At 34.5% G+C, this 20,597-nt stretch overlaps 1 protein-coding gene across 1 annotated transcript in view; it reads right to left on the bottom strand.

Moving 5' to 3' along the window:
• LOC100878731 (uncharacterized) overlaps positions 1-20,597 on the bottom strand; it is a 32,357-nt gene that overhangs the window by 10,780 nt on the left and 980 nt on the right. The gene's annotated exons all lie outside the window — the stretch shown is intronic.

Genomic DNA, 20,597 nt, shown 5'->3' with positions numbered 1-20,597 from the left:
TAGAATTATTGGATTAGATTCGAAGTTCGAAGATATTAGATTATACCTCTATGACTCTCAATAGCCATATTATTGATATGTCATTAACTCCTTGCCGTACAATTTATTTGCCAGATGCGTCAATCAAAACTAACTATTCATAGCTATAAAATTAAAACAAAGAAAAATAAAATGTTATGAATATTTTATATTCAGCGATGCTTGACTACACAAATTATACCTGGACCTAAATTTCAAGTTGAAGTGTATTAAAAATTTGGGTAAAGTTTGTCATATTTGAACTGTGAGTGCATAACGATTGAGACATGTCAAAGTACAGCAAGGGGTTAAGTATAGTAAATGAAAAAAGTGACTGATAGTTGCACCTTGCTCCTTAACAACAACAGTAGTCAACATCCACAACCCAAACAACCCGTACGAATACATTCTCCATAAATAATCGTCACATATTATCAGGAATTTCATCAAACATACTTCACGTGTTTAGCGATACAACAAAACAGTACAAGCGAAACCGATAATTTTCAACACTCTGATAACTTTATCGATCTCGAGAACGTAACGGTTACGGAACTGCCGAAGTAACTGCATCCCGGAACCGATAACTCCGTTACCCAGCCATCGACTTAAGATGAGAATTCGTCCAAAATAAATGCGACAATGTCACAACTGCACGCTCCGCAGAGCAGACTGATAGATTGCAGAAGCATCGCAACGGTATCCTCGGCTCGTTGCGCCGTGATTAGCATAACGCCTGAATAACAATCTGCTGGAACGCTTGGTTATATTTTTTCTAAAGGAAGACATCGATAGTTCCATCTCGGTAATGAAGAAAAAAATGGGTTCCTCGAACCAGAAACGTTAATGAGCCTCGTTTGAATAGGACACTCGATCGGAACCTGTTCGATCGATAGTCGTGAGAAGGGAAAGTTACGATCGATAAATCGATCTCGTTTAAGCAGTAGAAAATTAGAGGCAGATTACTTGATTTATACCGATGTTTTGAACACATGTCAAGTCTGTAGGTTGTAATTAGCGAGGAGATCAAATCGTGGGACCTTTGATCCGATTGAAGACATAGATAGTTTTCTAATTGCATGCTGCATCTGGATTATGGGGGACGAGCTATATTATTTATGAAACGTTCAAGAGATAGTTTAACAGCACTTTTGGGACAGACTCCCGTTATATTGCCATTTTTTTGCTGGATTTTAGACGCATTAGTGACGCTCTAGAAGATTGTAGGAGACGGGTTATCAGATTCGTGATAAGGTGTATAACCATGGGTTGTATTATTGGCGCGTTGCGCTGTCGGTAGGTTGCATTTCCGAGGCGTTGCAATTTCGACGCGTTGTGACTTCAACGCTTTGTAATTTTGACGTGTTGTAATTTCGATGCATTCTAATTTGGATGCGTTGTGATTTCCACGCGTTTTAATTTCCATGCGTAGCAATTTCGACACGTAGTAATTTCGACGCGTTCTAATTTGGATGCGTTGTGATTTCCACGCGTTGTAATTTCGACGCGTTTTAATTTCGATGCGTAGTAATTTCGACGCGTTCTAATTTGGATGCGTTGTGATTTCCACGCGTTGTAATTTCGACGCGCTTTAATTTCGATGCGTAGTAATTTCGACGCGTTGTGATTTCGACGCGTTCTAATTTGGATGCGTTGTGATTTCGACGCGTTGTGATTTCGACGCATTGTAATTTCGATACGTTGTAATATTGACGCGTTGTGATTTCCACGCGCTGTAAATTTGACGCGTTGGAATTTCGACGCATTGTAATTTCGATACGTTGTAATATTGACGCGTTGTGATTTCCACGCGTTGTAAATTTGACGCGTCGGAATTTCGATGCGTTGTAATTTCGACGCGTTGTAATTTCGACGCGTTGGAATTTCGATGCGTTGTAATTTCGACGCGTTGTGATTTCGACGCGTTGTAAATTTGACGCGTTGGAATTTCAATGCGTTGGAATTTCGACGCATTGTAATTTCGATACGTTGTAATATTGACGCGTTGTGATTTCCACGCGTTGTAAATTTGACGCGTCGGAATTTCGATGCGTTGTAATTTCGACGCGTTGTAATTTCGACGCGTTGGAATTTCGATGCGTTGTAATTTCGACGCGTTGGAATTTCGATGCGTAGTAATTTCGACGCGTTGTAAAATTGACGCGACGGAATTTCGATGTGTTGTAATTTCGACGCGTTGGAATTTCAATGCGTTGTAATTTCGACGCATTGTAATTTCGATATGTTGTAATATTGACGCGTTGTACTGTTTACGCGTTGAGTTATCAGAACATTATAATTTCTAATAATTGTATTATCAACACGCTGTGTTATCGACGCCTTGTTATCGGAGAGTTGTATATTCAATGCATTCTGTAATCATACAGTACATTATCATCGAGTTACGTTACCGTTGTGCATTTTTAACTCGTTATATCATCGACGGGTATTTTTGACACCTAAGGTTGTCAGTACATTACATCAAGCATATCTCTGAACCTTGTACAATGGTAACACATAGTGCTCCCAAATTTCACTAACACATACTACTAATATTATACCAATAATATAATAACCTAAAAAATTATATTAAAAGATTGAACATAAACTACTCAGTAATACTTGATAATTACTCGTTCGTAAGTACTCGTCCACGTCCTTGTTACAATCCGCCATATTAAATATTCTCCTTTTTGCTCAAGCATAAAAGGAAGGATACTCAAAGTTCAACTAAAATTCAAGGTATTCTTCACAAAGATGTAGACGCATATAAACGTCTCAATACAAACACCGTTATTCTCTGTTCATATATTTGTCATGAGCGTACATATTCGTTGAGAAAGACATGTGTGACATGTGTACGTTTAGCATAACAAGAAGATAAAAAGAAGCGAAAGAAACGAGCATTATAGTCTGGTAGATGGACAATGGAGAATTCTAGTAGAAGATATCGGTGGGAAAACGGAGACACCGGCCGTTTCAGATTACAGGTCGAGGAGTTACGGATCGTCTCCTGAACTTACGACCTAGATCTTCTACCGGAAAAATATTCGCAATGCGAAGATCGCATGTTATCTAGATAAACTAACGTCCAGAAGAGCTCTTGCAACGGTTTCTTGATGTCTTGCAGAATTTTAATAACACGAGATATTACGAATAAAAATTAATGAACTTTTATTAGTAAGTTTGAATTGAATGTAAGGTTGAAATTAGTATTCATGGAGGCCTCAAATTTTTTAATTCTAAATTTCTAAGTTGTGAAATCATTAAATTATCAGGTTCTAAATTTTTATATTAACAAACTTGTGAATTTCAAAGTCCCTACATTCTCAAATTAAGTTCTATATTTCTTAAGTCCTAAATTCTCAAGCTTCCACATTCTGAAATTCTTAAGTTCTTACATTTTTAAGTTTCTAAATTATTATATTCATAAAGTTCCAAACTCTCAAGTCATAAATTTCTAAATTGAGAAATTTCTAAGTTTTCCACTTTCCAAATCCCCAAACTTGAAAATTAGCCAATTCCCTAATCCTCCAATTCTTTAATCCCCCAATTCCCCAACTCCCCAATCCCCCAATTCCTTAATTTCTCAATTTCCAAATTCTCAAATGCTAACTTTCTCAATTTCTACAATTGTTCAATTCTCATATTCCTAAACCCACAAATCTCCAGGTGCTCAAATCCCACTATTCCCAAATTTCCAAATCCCCGTCTTTCTAAATTTCCATCTCCCCGAATCCCCATCTCCCCAAATCTCCATCTCCCCAAATCCCCATCTCCCCGAATCCCCATCTCCCCGAATCCCCATCTCCCCGAATCCCCATCTCCCCAAATCCCCATCTCCCAAATTCCCATTTCCCCGAATCCTCATCTCTCAAATTCCCATTTCCCCGAATCCCCATTTCCCCGAATCTCCATCTCCCCAAATCCCCATCTCCCCAAATCCCCATTTTCCCAAATCCCCGTCTTTCCAAATCCCCATCTCCCCGAATTCCCATCTCCCCGAATCCCCATCTCCCAAATCTCCATTTCCCTAAATCCCCATTTCCCCAAATACCCATCTCCCCAAATTCCCATCTCCCCAAATTCCCATCTCCCCGAATCCCCATCTCCCCGAATCCCCATTTCCCCGAATCCCCATCTCCCCAAATTCCCATCTCCCCGAATCCCCATCTTCCCAAATCCCCATCTCCCCAAATTCCCATCTCTCTAAATCCCCATTTCCCCAAATCCCCATCTCCCCAAATTCCCATCTCCCCAAAACCCCATCTCCCCAAATTCCCATCTCTCTAAATCCCCATTTCCCCAAATCCCCATCTCTCCAAATTCCCATCTTTCCAAATCCCCATCTCCCAAATCCCCATCTCCCCAAATTCCCATCTCCCCAAATTCTTATCTCTCCAAACCCCCATATCCCAAATCCCCATTTCCCCAAATTCCCATCTCCCCAAATCCCCATCTCCCCAAATCCCCATCTCCCCATCTCCCCATCTCCCAAATCCACCAATCACCCACCGCTCAACAAAAATTAAACGTATCATAAACAGCTATCGACAAGTCAAGTGAACCAGGTCCGATTTCAACCGTCTGATTTCCCTTTTCCCAGCCTCTCCCTCGACACCGCGCTCTTTTTTGCCACTCGACAAACGGAAAAACTCGAACCGCTCTCCTATCTAGCTGACCATTACCGGACGACCCCTCCAGTTTCTGGCTTTCTTTTTCCGAATTTCTCCCCGTACAGACTAGTCCGGCAAGTTCATCCGCGAGTAGACACTGCTTATCGTCAGCCAAATATTCCGCCTCCGCTCGTTTCCCATATACGAACTCTAAACGAGATAATTCACCCGCAATCAACCAATAGAAAACAGTTTCTCTTTCTTATCGTCACTGACCCGCTACTCTTGCGATACTCGACAATGGACTTTCTTCGGCCGATTTTCTTTGTTGTTTTACTTTTATCGACTTCTGTTCGGCAACATCGTATTTATAAAATCTGTTGGTGCATGTGATCTGTTACTTTCTAGTTTCTTGAGCTATGGTACTTTCCTTTGCTTTTGGATCTGAAGCTTTATCTTTGATCTGAAACATTGTCTGGTAATCTGAAGTATTATCTAGGAGATATTAATCTTTTGAACGTCAAGTAGAGATAAGAATTAGAAGTGTACAATGATATGTGGATAATCAAAGAACTTTCTTCAGGTTCACCTGAGTTAATGAAGATTTGAAGTACCAAATAGTTGAAGTATCAGAAACTCAGGTGTAGAGCGGGCTAATAGTAGTCGACGCCCACAACAATAATCAATCCATCAATCAATCAGATGTAGAGGTATCAGAAATAAGGTACTGGGTATTGAGTTCCGCTGGGTCAAGGTTGCTCCAGGTATGAGGATGGAGTCTGACCGTTTTACGCATCGTCAATTATAATTAGCGGATGACGCGTCACCGATGAATCAAATAGACCGTGTTCTATTATGATTGCTAGAGATGCAGGTCACTTTGCAACCTTAAACGATTTGGTGATGCATCCACACAACTTACATTTCAATTTAACTTTGTACACTCCTTCATTTCTTTTACCTGACTGTTCCTTAATTTACAAAATGGCTGAACAAAGGGGTTCTCAATGAAATGTGTTGCAGAAGTGCAGAGTATGTGACAAATACACTTTCATATATGTTTATACATTCTTATACATTTTTATACACTTCTAAAAAATTTTCATATATTTTTCATTTATTATAAGTAGTAAATAAATGAAAGTTGAAATGAAATTGAACTTAGCTACTTATTTGAATTGTTTGTAAGATGCAAAAGAAATATATCATGTTGAGCCTCACTAAAGGATTAACACAATTCATGTTTTTAATGAAATATCCTGTACATCTGTTCGAATAATCTGTCGAAAGCCAGTGATGAGACGATGCTCGATTCTAGAAAATTGCAGATGACCCAGGTAAATCATCGCTTGATTTCTTCAATGAGAACCGCAATTTTCTACTTCTCCGCAATTACCTTGCGAAAGGGTCTCGCGGAGAGTAACACGATAACAGCTATTATTCATTTGAACGGCTTAATAACATAGCTCGAATGGTTAGAAAGGTACTCGCGAGTGTGATTGTTAGAATTAACGGAGTCTTCGTGTTCTTGCCGTTGCAAAATCCATCAATTGCACACCTCGAGAATTCGTTAGATTGGTTGTTGGATAGTTTGCGGACCGTGCATCCTGCGTTGTCAGCACGCGTAAAAGATGCCTAAATAATAGTCGATTGTTCGGGAAGACTGGAAGCGTGAAATCGGTGAGATGGGGTCGACGATATGTTTCATTGGAAATTTCTCTATGGGTTAGAACCAAAATGCGCAACAATTACAGTGTTTGAAGTAAGGAAATAAGTCGTGAACAATGCATTTTAAGAGCTTTACGCAACCTAACCTAACAATTATTGCGCTTTATAAGCCGCTATAAACCTGGCAGCGTCACCAGATTTGTAGACCTGGTTTAGAAATTGAATTCCGTGTTGAAATCAATTTTATTGTTAGTTGTATAAGGTTTTCCTTTGTTATTTAGCAGTAGACCTAGCAGTGAATGATGCACACTTACAAAATTAAAAATGAAGCTACATAATAAGAAAACAACTGATGAAACTTAAATTAATATACACATCGATTCTTTATTTTAATAAAAATCAACAGAGATTTCAAGAGAGCCCCATTAACAAATTGTGCAAATTAAAATAAGAAACTTATAAGTTTCAGTCATCTGACTCCAGTAGGTCATCTTCAGAAAATTATCTGAACTTCTACAAAAATTATCGCAGTGACACAATAATTTAAAGAAGGCTGTTAAAAAATTCAACCTTGTTAAAAAGTCATCTTTGCACCCTTCTTCATTGAACACTTACAAACTGTCCTCCAAGAATTCCTCCTCCACAAAGATATTCAAAAGCATCCTAATAATTGTCCTAAATGAATAACAGTAAGTTATAATCCTAAATAATGGCCTATAAATGTAGCACATTCCTGACAGAATATTATCAAAGTTACGTAAAGAAAATTGCTAAAGAAAGCATCTAACAAAAAATAGCGTTATATATAATTGGCACATTGCGTGGCTCGTGCGTTTACTCTTTACAGGCATCATTTAAGAAGTATCTTTCTTAGATTGACAGCATTGCGTAATTCGCGAGATACACTATAAGCAGCAATAGATTTCACGAATCTTGTTGATCCTTTTTCTCATCAACATCCTCCTGCGGAGTCTGTGATGTAACTGGAAACGGATAAAAACTGATAAATTGTTTTCGTACTCCAGTTTTCTATTTCGTATTGAGTAATCATGGCTGTCGATTCTATGATTGAGGTGTTATATCTGGATAGAGTTTATATATCGACATGTCTATTGAAGCATTATATTTAGATAGAGTCTACATATGCAGTTATCAAAGTGTTGAGCTCGAAATTATAGTAAATTGTTTATATTTAATTCTATGCTTCATAACTTTGGTACGAGGTTATAACATGCTCCACAGAAGAACTAATATTAAACAAGTTGATAATTGCATGGTTGTAAAAATATATGAAATGTAAGGGTGATATAAGATTTAATACGACAGTCAAGATTAGACAAAGTATTTTGTAGTCTCGAGAATGTCACCCTTTCTCTATCGCAACCAGCTGCACCTTTTATTCCATGATTCTATAATCATGATTCTACGATTACCATAAATCTGGAACCTGTTTAAAGTAGATTTTCTATCGCGGTCGAGCTGCACCTTTCATTCTACGATTCCATGATTTCCACACTGAAAATGATTTCCATAACCAAATCATACTTCCATAATTTTAAAAGAAGGTTCAACATTAGAATAATCCATAAATTTATTCTAACATACTCTACATTATTCAGTCTTAATAAAAAGTCTGCTCTAACAGAATCAACCCCTTGCCGGATAATTTATTTGTCAGATGCGTCAGTCAAAACTATTCACAGATATAATGTTCAAACAAACAATAAAAATTAAAATATTATGAATACTTTATTATTTTAAAACTAATTTTATATTATAGTAATCCTTGATAATGCAAATTATATTTGAACCCAAATTCTTAATTGATTATTTGACTTAAGTCCTTTAGTTGAAGAGTGTTAAATTTTAGTAAGGTTATGTTTGAGCTGTGAGGTTAATAAAGACCTAACCTAAACGAAGGGTACGAGACGTAACAGCAATCAATTTTCTGTGAACGATTCCCGTATGACACGGTCGAAGCTTTCAAAATCGCTTTGGAACATTGCTTCACCTTCATTAACCGTAATGGAATACCTGCGTGTGCATTCGTGCTATCGTATGTGCGCCAATGATGTCGCAATCAAAGCGTTCGAGGAGCTAACGTTTCGACTAAATCGTATTTAGTAATCGTTTGATCTAACTTTCCATTTAATTTTGGTTCGATCGAGATGAGATCCTTCTGTAGCGGAAATTTCATTACCTTCGGTTTATGTCCCTAGTTAATGTCGCTTTTGAGCCAACGAAAGCGGCGAGTACGCATAATGTGCTCTAATTGTGGATCATGTTGTTTTCAAATTATCATTTTTCTTGTGTAATGAAAATATAATTCTTTCAGAGAAGCATTAATCATCAGTAATTAGACAAGCCAAAATTTTTTATTCATATAAACTTCACGTTGCTGACAATGCAACGTTGCTCACAATTTTATATAAATTCGAATTTATTTGATATCGCTTGCGTATCGCAGTTCATTCAATTTCCCAGATAAAACCACACAAAAACTCTTTGCCTAACTCTCTCATTGTGCTCGCATCCGGTTCCGCTACAGATCGTAATCCAATGTAGCTCTTCAAATGAATGTTACGTTGACAGACAACAATGTAACAAAAGGGGAATTTCCCGCAACGAACAATAATGTCGAATGTGGGTCAGACTGTTGGCTACAATTTTAGGTGAATGTAGCTCGAATGAATGACCGTAAATTTTCGTTGAAAATCATTCTTTTCTAAAAGGATGGATGTGCTTTTTATTGCTGTCTGTATTACTAATTTTTACATTACTTTAACACTAGATTTACGGACGTTTGATGGTCACTTTTATTTAAATTCACCTAAAGTAGAAAAATAAATAAATCGCAGATGATACGTGAACTGCCTAAAACATTGATTCTTTTGCTGAAAGTTAACATTTTTACAAAAATTTCTTAACAAATTCTGTCATCTAAAATAGACCTATTATCCTTCATTTTGACGGGTTCCGTAAATCTAGTGTTAACTTATTTTTCAAGACCTTGTCTGACCATACTTGTTTGACCGTTTCAGAGCCGAATTTTTAATAACAATTTCTTGTTCGTTCTATTAATGATTCGAGCTCATTTAACGCCACCTCTGATTTCAGAGACGTAACGGTTTCCATGGTGAATGCCACAGGCAAGAAGAATTCTGTTTTAAGGTCAAGCAACGTAGGGACACCAGCGACAGACTATCGGTGCCAGGTCGAATAAGAGAATAACGGTTCTACATTTTCGATCGGACGGTCAGGAGGCTAATAGAGCACTGCTTTTGATTCCGGGATGCAGAGCCAAAAAGGTGAGGTGAAAAAGAAATTATTGGGAATCGTGTAGTCACATAAGTTTATGTATGTTGTGGTTATTGCAGTATTTATGTATGTTATTGCAGTTTATTATGTTCTTGCAGTTTATTATGTTATTGCAGTTTATTATATTATTGCAGTTTACTATGTTATTGCAGTTTATTATATTATTGCAGTTTAGTCACATCGATTATTGCAAAAGATTTAGTCACTTAAGTATATGTATGTAGAAGTTATTGCAGTTTATTATGTTCTTGCAGTTTATTATATTATTGCAGTTTAGTCACATCGATTATTGCGAAAGATTTAGTCACATAAGTATATGTATGTAGAAGTTATTGCAGTTTATTATGTTCTTGCAGTTTACTATATTATTGCAGTTTATTATATTATTGCAGTTTAGTCACATCGATTATTGCAAAAGATTTAGTCACATAAGTATATGTATGTAGAAGTTATTGCAGTTTATTATGTTCTTGCAGTTTACTATGTTATTGCAGTTTATTATGTTATTACAGTTTAGTCACATCGATTTTTCAGAAACAGTGCCCCTATTTTACCCTTTCTTCAGAATATAGAAAAAAGTATTCATGTTTTTAACACGTTCGCCATTTAAAATTGATAGGAAATCGACACGCAAGGTGACACGTGAACGTCTGATGATTTTACGTTAGATAAAGCATCACGTGTCGATCTAACGTGTGACAATTTCACATCACGCAAGGATCTAATATAACGATCGACGACGATCTAACACGTGGCAAATGAAGGCAATTGCGTGCTGATATATAAAGATTAGAATACTAGTTGAACAAAATGAGGTCTCCAAGAAAAAAGTAGGTACTCGAAGACTCCCTCGAGCTGATTTCGTATCTGAAAGGATCTACGCAGAAAGTGGACATACCACGTGACGATAGTGACCGATGAAAGTTACCGATCCTTACTACACCTTTCTCGTTTCACCGTTGACGAGAATATAATAAATCGAGTCTCAAGGTTACTCTGGATACGTTCAGACTGTTCCTGTCTGGTGTCCTATTTACTATTCCTAGATTTAGACATGCTAAATTCTTTTTTGAATTAAAGTACATTCATTGGCTTAGGACATTAATAACTGTGTCTACGATTCATGTGTAGTCCTTCTTTGTATTTAAAAATTGTAGTATGTGGAACTTCACACTTCTATGCATGTAACTATTGAATTTTATTCAAACATAAATAATAATGTAGAGATCTTTTAATTTACAAATTGTGATATAACGAATTGCTACACTTCTATACGTCTAACTATTGAATTACTGAAACATAAATATTAATGTTTAAATCTTTCAATTTTAAAATGACAAAATATAGAATTGCTGCACTTCTACCCATCTAATTATTGAAGTACTGAAACATAAATATTAATGTATAGGTCTTTCAATTTAAAAATTGTGAAATATGCAATTGCTACACTTCTATACGTCTAACTATTGAATTACTGAAACATAAATATTAATGTTTAAATCTTTCAATTTTAAAATTATGAAATATGGAATTGCTACACTTCTATACATCTATCTATTGAAGTACTGAAACATAAATATTAATGTATAGGTCTTTCAATTTAAAAACTGTGAATTATAGATTTGCTACACCACTAAACATCTAACTATTGAATTACAAAAACATAAATATTAATGTATAGATCTTTCAAATTAAAAATTATGAAATATGGAATTGCTACACTTCTATACATCTATCTATTGAAGTACTGAAACATAAATATTAATGTATAGATCTTTCAAATTAAAAATTATGAAATATGCCATTGCTATACTTCTAAGTTTGCGACTATTGAATTACTGAAACATAAATATTAATGCATAAATCTTTCAATTTTAAAATGACAAAGTATAGAATTGCTGTACTTCTATACATCTATCTATTGAATTACTGAAACATAAATATTAATGTTTAAATCTTTCAATTTTAAAATGACAAAATATAGAATTGCTGCACTTCTACCCATCTAATTATTGAAGTACTGAAACATAAATATTAATGTATAGGTCTTTCAATTTAAAAACTATGTATTATAGAATTGCTACACCACTAAACATCTAACTATTGAATTACAAAAACATAAATATTAATGTATAGATCTTTCAAATTAAAAATTATGAAATATGGAATTGCTACACTTCTATACATCTATCTATTGAAGTACTGAAACATAAATATTAATGTATAGATCTTTCAAATTAAAAATTATGAAATATGCCATTGCTATACTTCTAAGTTTGTGACTATTGAATTACTGAAACATAAATATTAATGTATTGATTTTTCAAATTAAAAATTATGAAACATGGAATTGCTACACTTCTATACATCTATCTATTGAAGTACTGAAACATAAATATTAATGTATAGATCTTTCAAACTAAAAATTATGAAATATGGAATTGCTACACTTCTATACATCTAACTATTGAATTACTGAAACCTAAATATTGATGTATAAATCTTCCAATTTAAAAACTGTGAACTATAGAATTGCTACACTTCTACCCACCCAACTATTGAATTACTGAAACATACTTTGCCAACTTTGTAAACAAGAACCCATATAATTCTCCAATAATATAGTTCTCCATATAATTCTCCTCAATAATTTCTACAGTTAGTTATTTTATAGCACATCCAAACCCCATGCAGCATAAACATGTCTCTCGTAGAAACTGAAGTGAAACACCTTAAATATAAAATAAATAGCCGATTCGCGAAAAGAAAGTAGAGGTTATAATACATTGACAAGGTTACAGACAGTAATGTCTCGTATCTAAGTTTAGAGCAAATTGTTGTATTAAATTGTGCGGTTAAATGAAAGAAAGCAGGAAGTAGTGGTAAGCAAAGTCGTCTATGAATTGGAACGGCCACGGTCAGAAGAAGTCGGAAGATCGTGAACAGCTCTCACTGGTCGGACACGAGCTGCGATGAATTTCTAACCGGAAGGCAGTCGATTAAAGAGGAAGTCGACGATAACTACGTACCGCGACTCCTTCTTTCGTAATTTGTCCAGGCTCCGTATATGCTCGACTCGTTTCGAATGTTTGTCGCGTTTCCATTTTCTTTACGTTTCTGACCCGTTGCGTATCAACCTTTTGTCAATTTTTTTTCGTGGATACAATTCTAACTTAATTGAAATAAGTCCGGACTCACGCAATCTACTTACTTAACCGGTTTGTATGCACTGTGATTAAATATTTTTATGTAATGTAATATGAAAAAAGAGTTTGAGTATGATAAGCACTGTTATTTTATTTTAAGTTCTCGTTACGTGTGTTAATATTTTAATAGCTGAGATTATAAGATCCTTGTGAGGATAGACCGGAATTTAGGACGTCGTAACCTACATGGCAAAATCAGCTGTGTTTTCGGTGACTCATTCGAGAGTCAACGCTTGCTGAATATTTTATATTAATATTCATTTCTTGTTCTCGGGTTTCTGTACGTTTTTACCATTTCATAGGATCTATTAACTCTTTACACTGGAAGAGAGTTTTACTGCAAACAGCAACTTTAAAACTTACTAGTTAAAAAGTTAAATATACGAGTGTATACATCACACGTGTCATATTATAGACTCAGTTAAAAAATGCTTATTTTAAACTAATGTCTTAAATAAAATGGTGGCTGAGGCCTCTTAAGTGCAAAGGATTAAGAATTTATTAAAAATGATTTACATTTTCAAACTTCTATAATGTTAACCCTTTAAGATTTCGTTTTTAAGAATTTTTAAAGATGTTGACAGCAACTTAAAATTTTTTACTTGAAGAGTTTGATTAATTCTTTTAAAGTAACCTTATTGTTATTAAATGCTATTGTCTGTTTCGTCATGTTTATAACAATATAGATTCAGTTTAAAAATACCTGTTCTAAATTGTTGTATTAAACAGACCAGTTTAATTAAACAGAACAGTTTATTTCATTAAACAGAATGATTACTGAAAGTGAGACGACACTAAGATTGATGATTAGACCGCCATTAGAAAGTAAAAGTGAACGAAATATGGACACGATCGATATTCCATTCAAGTTCGATAAGTCAAGGTTTAACCATGAAGGAAACGATAATAAATAGAGAGAAAGTTAGCGGAGGAGGCGGAGAACGGCAATAAAAACACGTGAAAATAAAATTTTCAAATGAATTAGTGAGATAAGTGGAAGAGGGTGCGGTTTTAAGTATTACGCTTTCGAGAGTAACGTCTTCCGATCGTATAACGGTTAAATGTTTCTTCTGCCAGAGCAAATAGCATTCGATTTCAAAAGAATATACATGTCGAGAATGTTTACCGATATATTAAGCTTCGGAGGAATTAGTGAAAGTGCCAATTCGATTATTATTTGCTCTTCGAGAAGCTCTGTGTCATCGTACAACTTCGGAGACCTAGTTTGAACCCGGTATTTTCACTGTACTACTCTTCGCTATTTCAGAATGAAAGTTTAACACACGATTCTGAAGTTAACGTTCGAAGATTAAACCGTGAAATTCCGTAAACTTTTCTAAATTAATTAATTCGGATATTATTTATTTATTTTTGTTTTTAATGTATATTTTATGCAGTGTACACATAATGTAAATTTTATGCGGTGTACACATAATGTAAATTTTATACAGTGTACACATAATGTACATTTTATACAGTGTACACATAATGTACATTTTATACAGTGTACACATAATGTAAATATCATGCAGTGCACACATAATGTAAATTTTATGCAGTGTACACATAAAGTAAATTTTACACAGTGCACACATAATGTAAATTTTATGCAGTGCACACATAATGTAAATTTTATGCAGTGTACACATAATGTAAATTTTATGCAGTGTACACATAATGTAAATTTTATGCAGTGCACACATAATGTAAATTTTATACAGTGTACACATAATGTAAATTTTATGCACTGTACACATAATGTAAATTTTATACAGTGTACACATAATGTAAATTTCATGCAGTGTACACATAATGTACATTTTATACAGTGTACACATAATGTACATTTTATACAGTGTACACATAATGTACATTTTATACAGTGTACACATAATGTAAATTTTATGCAGTATACACATAATGTAAATTTTATACAGTGTACACATAATGTAAATTTTATGCACTGTACACATAATGTAAATTTTATACAGTGTACACATAATGTAAATTTTATGCACTGTACACATAATGTAAATTTTATGCAATGTACACATAATGTAAATTTTATACAGTGTACACATAATGTAATTATCATGCAGTGTCTACATATTATACAGATTGTACTATCGTATAAATTAAACAAAGAAATGCTTTATCGTTGAAATGAAGTATTTTAAAAATTCATATTTAAATAATGAAACTTTAATTTCACACAAATAGAAACAATTATTCAGATCCGGCAAAATATGCATGGACGTTCTCCAAAGACGATCCGAGGAGAGTGGAAAAAAGGAAATGGACTTCGTTTGCTGGAGAAAGTACCAGCTAACTTCGACTCTAGAAATTCTGTCTCTACCTACGCTCATCCAAACACGAGAACGTTACGCGATAAACACGTCGATTCCACTGTAATTTATCGATCTATGTTGCTCGAGTTCGCGCCCACTGCCATTTTGTTCGCCCTTCGGTCCGTGGAAAAGTATGTTAATCGCGAATGTTTCGATTTCTATTTTTCTTTTGAAAATGTCAGTGGATTGTCGAATTAGTCAGAAATTGAGAGACATTTTCGAGAGACAATTTCTTGAAATAAAAATTAGAAGTCTTAACCTTTAATGTATGGCAAAGATGTCTGACATATTAAGAAAAGTTTGGGCTCCATTTTCTTTGCCACTTCCCTTGTTTTTTTACTATGTATTAATATTTCAATAATACTTATGTATAATCCTTTAATAATCCTTAATGTATAATCCTTATTTTAGAATAAGTTCTGGATGATTTTGAAATAATTTAAACAGTGACACATGTAGGAAGTCTCGAAGTCATTACCCCACGTGTACCACGTGTCCTATCCACGTTACAACAAAGCTTAAATCTGCCTTATTAAATTAAACTAAACTCGACTAGAAATTATAATACAACACAGTAGCGTATCAGAATACTAATATAGTAATATAGTAAAATAGTAAGGTCGTAACTTAAGAACTTAATCGTTCGGAACTGCACGTAACTGACATAATTTTTCATGGCCGACTAACAGTCCTGTCATTGAACCTAAAAAAAGTCCAAGCTGAAACCTCATCAACAAACAAATTATGATTTTCTCGTAAGATTGCTCCCGCATCATTGCTCTCGTTCCGTTCTCATTCGTTTTGTAATCGCAATCTCTTTTCCTTGGTTCCTTTTTTCGTTGTCCGTCGTTGCAACGCGTCGCATTTCCGGCCCGCTGACTGCGATGACACCGAAATCATCCACAGAAAGAAACCGCGGTGTACAATTACGTGCAACGACGGAAAAGGGAAGTAATTCTTCTGGTTATTCCTGGAACGACGTTTCAAAATTTGCACTTCGGTTACAGTTGCTTTTTGCTGGTTTATGGTTTCCTTTTTGCTAGTTTATGGTGGGTGATACGAACGATGGAAACAGATATTAAGTAACGGGAAGTTAGATATTAATAACAGGATCCTGGGCATTAAGATGTTCACATTTTTTGAACCACTTCAAGGATCGTTAAATGCAAAGAATGCGTAACGCTTTAACTTTATTTGGCTGAAATTGCTGGAGCAATTTGCTCTGATGAAGTAACTGCCAAAAATTGTGAATTGAGGAATTAAGGATGTTACGAAATAACGTAGATCAAACTAAAACTGTAGACATCATTTGCAATTTTATTTTGTATCAATTTTTGGACGTTAGATATTTAGATGGATTAGATATTTAGGTTTTAGATATTTCATACGAACTTGAATTGTATTCAAATTAACCAAATATTTGCAGTTTGTGACGTGTGAAAAAGATATAAAGAAATTGAGCATGAAGCTAATGGAAATTTGTACAAATTTATTTTATATAAATCTTGTTTAGAATCACACCACCTCTTGTTCAATCCTCTACTTTTCACTACCACCCCATCACTAGTTTCAGTAACACTACTTACAAGACAACCCGTAGAGTACACTTATGAACAGGGTGCGAACCTTTCGTGTACGAAACACGAAAGAAGTAAAAAGTCTGTGTACAAATTTCGAAAGTAGGTAACTGAAAAAGAAAGCGTTTAGATATTCGCTCGGATCATTTTCATTGTTTTCATATGTAGCGTAGATTCTGCGTGAAAACGCGCGGAATTAATTACGAAGGTAGTTAATGAAAGAACCAACAAGCGATTACTCAAGATTTTCCTCGTTATTGCGAAAATTCTCTCGGCTAATTAATACGCAGAAATAAGCTATGAATATTCGAGACTCTCCTCGTTATCGCGAAAATTCTTCTTTCTGATTAACACGCGGATAATTATGGGTATCGGATTCCTGCAAACACTTCGTTCCTCGCGAAAAAGCATTGATGTTTTTTGAGAAACGTAATAGATGTAACAGTTTGATAGCCTTGGAGGTCTCGAAACTTTAATGGCTCTTGAAGGACGTCGGGTTTAATTTATTTATATTAGATGTTATGAAATATTTGAGAAATACATGTTAAGCGGGGAATAATGCAAAACAGCTTCTCACGCAGACAAATAGAAGTAACAGGTATGGTTAACATTGTGCTGTAATGTTTAATATTATGGTGTAATAACGTTATCAGTAGTTTGATGTTCATATTTCATGACTATGGATATACTCTTCAGAAAGATGCTACAGTTCATACATGAATATTTGTAGATTCTATTGTATGTTGATGTAATAAGATTTTCTTGTAACCTCAAATAAAAGACATCAAATCGTACAGATTTGGTAAGAAACATATGGACTGACCATTTCATACTTAAACAAACATATATGTGACATCTGGCAAACATTTTAAATATTGACATAATATCGTACGTCCATGTAGTAAGATTTTCTTGTAACCTCAAATAAAAGACATTAAATTGTGCAGATTTGGTAAGCAACATGTCGACTGACCATTTTATGCTCAAACAAACATATATGTGATCTGATAAACATTTCTAATATTGACATAATATCGTATGTCAATGTAATAAGATTTTCTTGTAACCTCAAATAAAAGACATCAAATCGTACAGATTTGGTAAGAAACATATGGACTGACCATTTCATACTTAAACACACATATATGTGACATGTGACAAACATTTAAAATATTGACATAATATCATACATCAATATAATAAGATTTTCTTGTAACTTCAAACAAAAGACACAAAATCGTACAGATTCGATCAGCAACAACTTAATAAGCATATCGACTAACAATTTCATGTTCAAACAAACATATATGTGACATCTGATAAACATTTTAAATATTGTCATAATATCATACATTAATATAACAAGATTTTCTTGTAACCTCAAACAAAAGACACAAAATCGTACAAATTCGATCAACAACTTAATAAGCATATCGACTAACAATTTCATGTTCAAACAAAAATATATGTAACATTTAACAAACATATATGTGACACATGACATACATTTCAAACACTGAAATAAAAATGCCTGACTGCTTCAAGAGAATTTAAGAGATGGTAAAAATGAAACTAATGAGGTAGTGATATTTTATGCAAGTCCCAGAGGCGGTAATTGAATATCGGTAGTGCGAAGAGTGTAATCGATAGAGTCGAACGGTAAAAGCACAGCCGCAACGAAGACGAAAACTCGGTCTAGGTATGAATTTCACGGACAACTCGCGAACATGTCGCCCCGTGTGTGCCGCCGGTTATTTCACCGTCAGTGAAAGCGACTCGCGGGACTGATATCATATGCACGCACCGTGCACGTTTCATGTAAATTGTCTCGAAAATCCAGCGATTCGAGCACGAAATTCGCAAATGAATTTACCTGGTCAGCGGACAATGGTTCGAAAGTGGATAGGCCACTTTCGACGAGGAAGTTTTTGCGAGGATTTTGTCATGCAACTCGGACCAACTATTTTAACGTAAAAAAGGTCGTGAAGTTAATTGTTGAAAGTTGAGAGATCAGCACTTTATTGAAAGATTGCTGAAGTTTGTAGAACCCTGGACAGAAGTCCACAGGTTATGGAAGTCCATTATGAAAATTACTATGGAAATACTGTACAAATAATAACAGTGTTATATATATTATATGTAACTTTATCGAAATGTAATGTGTTAAGAGTACAGGCGCAGTAATCTCATGCACGTACATAAATTTTTATCGTGACCGTGACCGTGAAACTGGATCCAGTCGCTTACCTCGTCTTTACCGGGTCGATCAGAAGTAATTTTTGCTGTAATTATTCACTGACAAACACCGTAATTTAAATTAAAAATTATAGATTTATTGAGTCAAATTTAGAAATCAGAAATACTGACAAGTAGTAATAGGTATGAACAAATGATCAACTTTCTGTAACTTCAATTTCTTATAAACTTTCTTGTAATTTTTGTAAATACTCTTTCCTTAAGTGGGAAGTTGACGTAAGATTCTCCGAAATATTTTACGGAAATTATTGGCGAAGTGACGAATTCAATTCGTGAGATTCTTTCACTTCGAAAGTGAGATTCTTCGTATCAAACCTTGACGTATTAAACCTTCGAGCGACGTATAAAGTTATTATATAAAAGAATGTAAAATATCCGTGAGGTATTCTGAGCGAAGGTAATATTTCACCTACAAAGTCCGAAACAGAAAATATTTCACGCTGTAACTCTGAAAAGTTTGCGAGATATTTCACATTCAAAAATGAAATATTTCACACAGAAAATTCGGAATATGAAATGTTTGCAATTCAAGTTTTCCGCTTATATTTTCTCGCTCACCGTTTTACAAAAAATAAAATTCTATATCAGACCAATAGATGGTGTAACTAACTAAAAAATGGTATCATTAACCACGATAAAAAGTTCTTCCAGATTGCAAACGGGTATTTCCAGACTTCCATCATTCGAAAGCAATAAAAATACTTCTACTCTTACTATTCTGAGTCACAGTATCGAACTGTAAATCATTTCGAACGAGAAATTCCTTTTTGTTCAACGAACCGAGTGAAAAGGGACGGGAATGGTCACCGGTTAAGAAACGCGCTTAAAATTTAAGACGTCGCCGTTGGTGACCTCAGTGTTGTATTACATGATTAAATAATTGTCCCAGATTCGTTAACGGTTCATAGAACGGAATTTACGAAGCGTACGCTTGGAGAATGAAAAAAACATTCTAATAAAAAAGAAGTAAATCAAACATTTTAAGTTTTATATATTTCTTGAATTAGATTTTAATCGTCGATGATGCTAATATTAGCTAAATCATACATGACCTAATTGCATAGAAGAATTCAAATGAAAATAATCATTCGGAAAACTGGAATATTAATATCTTATCTCGAGTTAATGAAGGTAGGTGCCATTTTTTACAGCTTAATAGTGCGTAAAGGTTACAAGAGTAAAATTTACGTGAAAAGATATGTTAGAGCTATAGTGACACTTTAGAAAGTCTTTTGAGTTAGGCTTTTATGTTTAAGTGAATAAATTGATTATTTTATACTTGGGGACAAATTGATACATTGTTATTATTTATTATAAAATATTGATCAGATGATTTGATAAAAACTTAAGTATTTTTAGTGTCCATGAACATAGTAATTGTCTCTCAAATTTTATTTTAATCAAACACAATATACTAGTGTCCATGAACATAGTAATTGTCTCTGAAATTTTATTTTAATCAAACATATTATACTATTAATATTGTACCTATAAGACTTATAAGAACCTATAAGACCTATAAGACCTGCAAGACCTACAAGAACCTATAAGATGCAGATTATCAATGAATATTGTTACGTTGTTTATTTA

This window comes from Megachile rotundata, chromosome 1 (assembly GCF_050947335.1).
Source record: "Megachile rotundata isolate GNS110a chromosome 1, iyMegRotu1, whole genome shotgun sequence".
Lineage (NCBI taxonomy): Eukaryota > Metazoa > Arthropoda > Insecta > Hymenoptera > Megachilidae > Megachile > Megachile rotundata.
This window is presented reverse-complemented; position numbering and strand designations above follow the sequence as displayed.